The following is an 8,648-nucleotide window of genomic DNA, read 5'->3' as shown; positions in this document are numbered from 1 at the left end:
TAGTTCAAGAACCCTTTTCTTTGTGTATCTGCCGAGCAAACCAAGGTGAGTTCACACAGCCAAGGCATGGGATTCCCGGGTTGGGAATTGGGTTGGAATGTTTGATATGGAAAGATTACTCGTACTTACGCAATCACTAGACTATAGACCATCGTCCTCAGGATGGTCAGGACACTTACGTAAAACCTGCGTAAACTAGTATCTACCATTGTCTCCCGGGTCGGGAGGACACTTACGTAAATCCTGCGTAACCTAATACCCACTACTGTCTTCCGGGTCGGAAGGACACTTACGTAAATCCTGCGTAAACCCCACACGTACCACTGTCCTCGGGGAAGGGCACTCACGTAAATCCTGCGTGACCTTGTACGTATTCCTGTTCTCGGATTAAGAAGAACACATGGTTGCAAATAGTCTAGTAAGTACCATAATGGGAAGCCCCCATTATAAAGGATAAATGTGAGAATCCCTCACCAGTAGTATATACTTGTATGGGAAGCCCCCACTAGATGAACATACGCATTATTAATACGAACTTACTTTCTGTGAACTCGCTCAACTAGTTGTTGATTATTTGCTGCATGCCTTGCAGGACCTTAGGTATCATATGGAGCTTGCACAAGGAGGAGCGGGTCGTTGTGGACAAGGATTTCTGAATGCTTACTAAACACTTATGACATTCATACATTGATACTTATGTTGGGTTTTACATTAATGCTTCCGCTACACTTAATTATGTTGGTTTGTTAAACACCTTTCGTATTGATGGATAATTATTACTATTTATTTACATGTTCAATATGATTGGTGGCTTGATCCTGGTCAGTCACGCTCCCAAGCGGTGATACTCCGCACGTGGATTTTGGGGGTGTGACAGATTGGTATCAGAGCCATTGGTTATAGAGAACTTGGTTTTAATATGGGAAAACGTTTTTATTAAAACCAGACTATAACCAGAACAGTGCTCTCAACGATCCACAACGACGCTTCGCTCCACGGGCAAGACTCGACGTCCTAGGTAATAAGGTTTATGTTTATTGCCTCTATGCTAGAACTATATAGAACTTTGCTCGCATTACGCTTAGATACACATGACTTTATTACATGAGAACACCTACGTGCTTACACTTTTCTGTCATCGCCCTACTCGCGAACCACTCTCACTTACGTTACTTTTACTATGAAGATCATGTCTGGACGAGTTAACATGACTCAAGCCCAGCTAGAGGCTCTCGTTCAAGCTCAAGTTGCTGCGGCACTTGCAGCCGCACAAGCAGGTAGTATATCCTGTAGTCATAACTCACACTAGGATCTTTAGATCCTACACTCCTAAACTAGCCCTTGTATTTAAACTTTGCCCTATTCGTACACAATAGGTCAACCAGCGCAGCAGCAAGTTTGCACCTTTAAGAACTTCATGGACTGTCGTCCAAGTACTTTCAGTGGCACGGAAGGAGCAGTGGGACTACTCCACTGGTTTGAGAAGCTGGAGTCAGTGTTCGAGATGTGTGAATGCCCTGAGGCTCGCAGGGTGAAATACGCCACTGGCACGCTAGAAGGAATAGCACTAACTTGGTGGAACGCCCAAGTTCAGATCTTAGGGTTGGCAGCTGCTAACGCCACACCCTGGAACGAATTCAAGGAACTCATCAAGCGTGAGTACTGCACAAGGGATGATATCCACAAGTTGGAGAATGAGTTTTATCACTTGAAGATGACGGGGTCAGAGATAGAAGCTTACACGAAGCGATCGAACGAACAGGCTATTTTGTGTCCTACCATGGTAGACCCTCCCATCAAGCGCATCGAGTTGTACCTCAAGGGTCTAGCCTCAGAAATTCAGAGCCATGTTACATCAGCTAACCTCGACAACATTCAGGATATCCAGCGTCTTGCTCATCGCCTCACGGATCAGGCGGTGGAACAGAACAAGTTGCCCAAACGCATCAGTGCTACCACTACGGCCGCTACTCCCACTACACCCAGTGACAGCAAAAGAAAGTGGGATGGGGATTCTAGCAAAGGTTCAGCATCCGTTCAGTCTCAAGCTCAGCAACAGAAGACTGACCACTACCAGAGTCCTGGTCAGCAATCCTCTGGTGGCCATAGACAGAGAAGGTATCAAGGGTTTCACCCCAAGTGTCACAACTGCAACAGGCATCACAGCGGCCAGTGCAACAAGGGTCGTTGTCAAAGATGTCTCAAGATGGGTCACGAGGCCAAAGACTGTAGGAGCCCACGGCCTGCAAATCAGAACCAGCAACCGCAACAACCAGCTCCACAGAACCCACAGCAGCAGCAACCACAGCATGGAAACCGGGGATGTTTCCAGTGTGGGGCTGAAGGTCATTTCAAACGCGACTGTCCTCAACTGAACCAGAACCAGAATCGCAACAACAATAACCAGGGCAACGGGAACAACAACGGGGGAAACAACAACAACAATGGCAACGAGGCAAGGGGTCGAGCTTTCGTGTTAGGACGAGGAGATGCAATGAACGATCCCAATGTGGTTATGGGTAAGTTTCTCCTTGACGATATATATGTTACTGTTTTATTTGATTCGGGTGCGGATACAAGTTATATTTCCGTGAAAGCCAGTAAATTGTTAAAACGTACATCAACACCCCTAAACACCAAACACGTCGTAGAACTAGCTAATGGTAAGAGTTTAGAAGCCACACAAGTAGTCAGGGGTTGTAGTATTGTCTTAGCCGGTCAAGTTTTCTCCATCGACCTTATTCCCATAGTCTTGGGAAGCTTCGACATCGTCATAGGGATGGATTGGTTGTCCCAACAGCAGGCAGAGATCTTATGCAGTGAGAAGATCATTCGTATTCCACGTCCTGGTCAAGAACCTCTTGAAGTTCAAGGCGACAAGAGTGGTGCTGTGGTTGGAATCATCTCTTTCTTGAAGGCTCAGAAGTGTCTGCGGAAGGGTCACACCGCAATCATGGCACTCGTTTCAGATGCATCAGTAAAGGAAAAGAAACTGGAGGATATTCCAGTTGTACGCGACTACCCTCAGGTGTTTCCTGAAGACTTACCTGGCTTACCGCCTCACCGTCAGGCCGAATTTCAAATCGAGCTCGCTCCAGGAGCAGCACCCATAGCTCACGCACCATATCGTCTAGCTCCATCAGAATTGAAAGAATTGTCAAAGCAACTACAAGAGCTCTTGGAAAAGGGCTTCATTCGTCCAAGCTCTTCGCCTTGGGGAGCTCCAGTACTTTTCGTGAAAAAGAAGGATGGTACCTTCAGGATGTGCATCGACTACCGTGAACTCAACAAGGTGACGGTGAAGAACCGTTATCCTCTACCACGCATAGATGATTTATTCGACCAGTTGCAAGGGTCGTGCTACTATTCGAAGATAGACCTGAGGTCAGGTTATCATCAGCTGAGAGTCCGGGAGGAGGACGTCTCCAAGACAGCATTTAGAACTCGCTACGGCCACTACGAGTTTCTTGTCATGCCGTTCGGGTTAACGAACGCGCCTGCCGTATTTATGGATCTTATGAACAGGGTGTGCAAACCCTATCTTGACAAGTTCGTCATTGTCTTCATCGACGACATCCTGATCTACTCCAAGAGTCAGGAGGAACACGAGCAGCATCTACGCCTTATTTTGGAACTTCTTCGAAAGGAACAGCTGTACGCTAAGTTTTCGAAATGCGACTTCTGGCTTCGTGAAGTCCACTTTCTAGGCCACGTAGTGAACAAGGATGGGATCCATGTCGATCCATCCAAGGTAGACTCGATCAGAAACTGGCCTGCACCGCGTACGCCAACGGAAATACGCCAATTCTTGGGTTTGGCGGGTTACTACAGACGGTTTATTAAAGACTTTTCAAAGATTGCTCAGCCGCTTACGCTACTGACACAGAAGGGTGTCACCTATCGCTGGGGAGAGCCCCAGGAAACTGCTTTTCAGCACCTAAAGGATAGACTTTGCAGTGCACCTATCCTCTCTTTGCCAGAGGGCACAGATGACTTCGTGGTTTATTGTGATGCATCCATTCGGGGACTTGGATGTGTGTTAATGCAGCGCGACAAGGTTATTGCTTACGCTTCGCGCCAACTTAAGATTCACGAACGGAACTACACGACGCACGATTTAGAGCTGGGAGCTGTTGTTTTCGCGCTTAAGATATGGCGACACTACCTGTACGGTACCAGGTGCACGATTTACACCGATCACAGGAGTCTCGAGCATATCCTTAAGCAGAAGGATTTGAACATGCGTCAACGAAGATGGGTTGAACTACTGAACGATTACGAATGCGCCATCAAGTACCATCCAGGCAAAGCCAACGTTGTGGCTGACGCCCTCAGTCGGAAAGACACTCTACCACGGCGCGTACGAGCGCTACAGCTTACGATTCAGTCTAGCCTTCCTTCACAGATACGAGATGCTCAGGCAGAAGCATTGAAACCAGAAAACGTCAGGGCTGAAGCCCTACGCGGCTCAAGGCAACGATTAGAACAGAAGGCAGACGGCGCCTACTATGTAACGGGGCGTATTTGGGTCCCACTTTACGGCGGTCTACGCGAACTTGTAATGGATGAAGCTCACAAGACTCGCTACTCAGTACATCTAGGGTCGGACAAGATGTACCACGACATCAAAACTACTTATTGGTGGCCTAGCATGAAGGCCCACATCGCTACTTATGTCGGCAAGTGCTTGACCTGTGCGAGAGTCAAGGTTGAATACCAGAAACCAGCGGGTCTACTTCAGCAACCCAAGATACCGCAATGGAAATGGGAAGAAATTTCCATGGATTTCGTTACGGGCTTACCCAGATCCCAGCGTGGGAATGATACCATATGGGTGATCGTGGATCGACTCACCAAGTCTGCACACTTCCTAGCCATAAAGGAAACGGATAAGTTCTCCACTCTCGCAGACATTTACCTTAAAGAAGTTGTCTCGAGGCACGGGGTGCCCACTTCCATCATTTCGGATCGGGATGCACGATTCACGTCAGAGCTATGGCAAGCAATGCACAAATCGTTCGGCTCACGGTTAGACATGAGCACAGCATATCATCCTCAGACGGATGGGCAGTCTGAGCGAACAATCCAAACTCTTGAAGACATGCTTCGGGCATGCGTTATTGATTTCGGCAACGGCTGGGAAAAGCACCTCCCTTTAGTGGAGTTCTCGTATAATAACAGTTATCACACCAGCATACAAGCCGCTCCATTCGAGGCATTGTACGGACGTAAATGCCGGTCACCTCTCTGTTGGGCAGAGGTGGGGGATAGTCAGATCACGGGTCCAGAGATTGTAGTGGACGCCACAGAAAAGATAGCACAGATAAGACAAAGCATGGCGGCAGCACGCGACCGTCAGAAAGCCTACGCGGACAAGCGTAGAAAGCCTTTGGAATTTCAGGTCGGGGACCGGGTTTTACTCAAAGTTTCACCCTGGAAGGGTGTGGTACGTTTTGGCAAACGGGGCAAACTGAATCCGCGGTACGTCGGACCATTCGAAATCATAGAAAAAATAGGCAAAGTAGCCTACAAGCTAAACCTACCAGCTGAACTCGGTGCAGTTCACAACGTCTTTCACGTGTCGAATCTGAAGAAGTGCCTGTCAGATGAGACCCTTATCATTCCTTTTAAGGAACTCACTATCGACGAGCGGTTGCAGTTCATCGAGGAACCAGTTGAAATCACGGACCGGGATGTGAAGGTCCTCAAAAACAAGAGAATCCCTCTTGTTCGAGTACGTTGGAACTCCAAACGTGGCCCAGAGTACACCTGGGAACGCGAAGACAAGATGACAGAAAAGTACCCCCAGTTATTCGGAACCAATGCAACCACTACTGAGGCTGAAGCTACTACTTCGGAATTTCGGGACGAAATTCCAGATCAACGGGGGGAGGATGTGACACCCCAGGAAAACCAGTGAACGATATAACTTACCTAGCTTCCTCAGTGAGTGCATACCAAATTTCGGGACGAAATTTCTTTTTAGTTGGGGATAATGTGACAACTCGAAATTCTGAACCTATTTTTGTGTAACGTTTATGAACATGACACGACTATATGAACTTGATTGACTAAGCGAATGCTTATTGAATGTTATGTGATATGTGTTTTAATGAATGTATACATGATATGTTATGTGTATGTATATATGTTACATGAACCCAAACCGCACAACATGAACGAAACGTACAAGACTCACCGATCGCACAAGTCCTTTGGACTATATCACTTGCATTCGGACGTAAAGGGCGGCCCAAGTGTGGGTTCGGCCCAACCCCTCATGAACTATTAACACTTAGAAGTTAGTAAACTTCTCATTATTTTTGCCAAACATCAAAACACACAAAACCCTAGACGAATTTCTCTCTCTCTCTCGTTTTGCTTGGAACCCGACGACACAAGATCATCCTCTTGTTCGGATCACACTTCTCTACTCGTAATCGGTTAGTGTTTTGTTTATGATTTCGTGTTAAGTGATGTTATGATTACATGCTTAGATTAAACCGATTAGAGTTGCATGATAATAAACTAGGGCCGATTCGATTATGTTGTTATGCTTGGTCCTCGGATTGATTGTTATGATGATTTGAGATTGGATGTTTGCTAGTCGTCTGATGTGTGTGTGTTTAGATACGGATGATGTGCAAATCGTTGAGTTAATATGCATGCTAGTAATCGGACTGTACCACACGATTTGATAAGATGATGAATATATTGTTTATGTTCTTGATAGATTAGTGTTCATACTTGAATTAGGGTTCATGTAAAATTGATGCTTGATTTCCTTGTTTAATCGAAAAAGCATAAAACAAGAAACTGTTAATTGGTTTGGTAAACTTGGAAACTTTGAATTAGTGTAACCGATTGCTTGTATTATGGAAGTTAGTTAGACTGATCGCACAACACAAGCCAGTCGGTCGCACATCATGGCTGGATCACACAAGTTTCCTGACCGCACAAGGTGGCCCAATCGCACAAGATCCTTTGGATCAAACTGTTGTTATGTTGTTGAGCAGTTGGGCCGACCAGCCCAGATAGAACCGCACAAGCCCACTTCCGATCGCACAACCCAACTCAGCCGCACAAGGCTAACCGGGTCGCACAAGAATGTCTGGATCGCACAACTGGGCCGATCGTACAAGCCTTGACGGATCGCACAAGTGTAGATCTTGGGCCGTAGCTATGTTAAGTAATTATTGTTGTGTTATTGGACCGAGTAAGCCCAAGGCCCACTCGCACAAGGCCGGTACAATCGCACAAGTCATTTAAGCTTATAGGGCCGAGAAGTTATTTGGATTGTTTATGTTATTTGGGCCGACGTGTTTTGATCTGTTATGTTATGCTGGGCCGGGTATGGTTTGGGCTTATACATGTACATTGCACAAGATGGTTGGGCTCGCACAAGTTCAACGGCCCAACCATCCGAACCGCACAAGTGGAAAAATGTTATACTTGGACTGATTACGTGTTGCTATGATCTATATACGTGTCTGCTATGATTTATACGTGCATTATTTAAGTCAGAACCTGACTTGTATGATAACCCTGTTAGGACGTGTTGACCAACCTTAGTTCAAGAACCCTTTTCTTTGTGTATCTGCCGAGCAAACCAAGGTGAGTTCACACAGCCAAGGCATGGGATTCCCGGGTTGGGAATTGGGTTGGAATGTTTGATATGGAAAGATTACTCGTACTTACGCAATCACTAGACTATACACCATCGTCCTCAGGATAGTCAGGACAGTTACGTAAAACCTGCGTAAACTAGTATCTACCATTGTCTCCCGGGTCGGAGGACACTTACGTAAATCCTGCGTAACCTAATACCCACTACTGTCTTCCGGGTCAGAAGGACACTTACGTAAATCCTGCGTAAACCCCACACGTACCACTGTCCTCGGGGAAGGGCACTCACGTAAATCCTGCGTGACCTTGTACGTATTCCTGTTCTCGGATTAAGAAGAACACATGGTTGCAAATAGTCTAGTAAGTACCATAATGGGAAGCCCCCATTATAAAGGATAAATGTGAGAATCCCTCACCAGTAGTATATACTTGTATGGGAAGCCCCCACTAGATGAACATACGCATTATTAATACGAACTTACTTTCTGTGAACTCGCTCAACTAGTTGTTGATTATTTGCTGCATGCCTTGCAGGACCTTAGGTATCATATGGAGCTTGCACAAGGAGGAGCGGGTCGTTGTGGACAAGGATTTGTGAATGCTTACTAAACACTTATGACATTCATACATTGATACTTATGTTGGGTTTTACATTAATGCTTCCGCTACACTTAATTATGTTGGTTTGTTAAACACCTTTCGTATTGATGGATAATTATTACTATTTATTTACATGTTCAATATGATTGGTGGCTTGATCCTGGTCAGTCACGCTCCCAAGCGGTGATACTCCGCACGTGGATTTTGGGGGTGTGACAATAACGAATAGGATTGTAAATAAATAAAAATAAAACTTAAAAAGACCTTGGATTCCCGACACTCTAGGACAAGCTAAAAACTTTCTCTTCTACCTATTCCATTTGGGAGCGTAAGCCACATTTAAAAGAGTTTTGCTTGAGGACAAGCAAAAGTTCAAGTGTGGGGGTATTTGATGTGTGTAAAATGCAACATATAAATCACAT

This window comes from Helianthus annuus, chromosome 13, assembly GCF_002127325.2.
Source record: "Helianthus annuus cultivar XRQ/B chromosome 13, HanXRQr2.0-SUNRISE, whole genome shotgun sequence".
NCBI lineage: Eukaryota > Viridiplantae > Streptophyta > Magnoliopsida > Asterales > Asteraceae > Helianthus > Helianthus annuus.
This window is presented reverse-complemented; position numbering follows the sequence as displayed.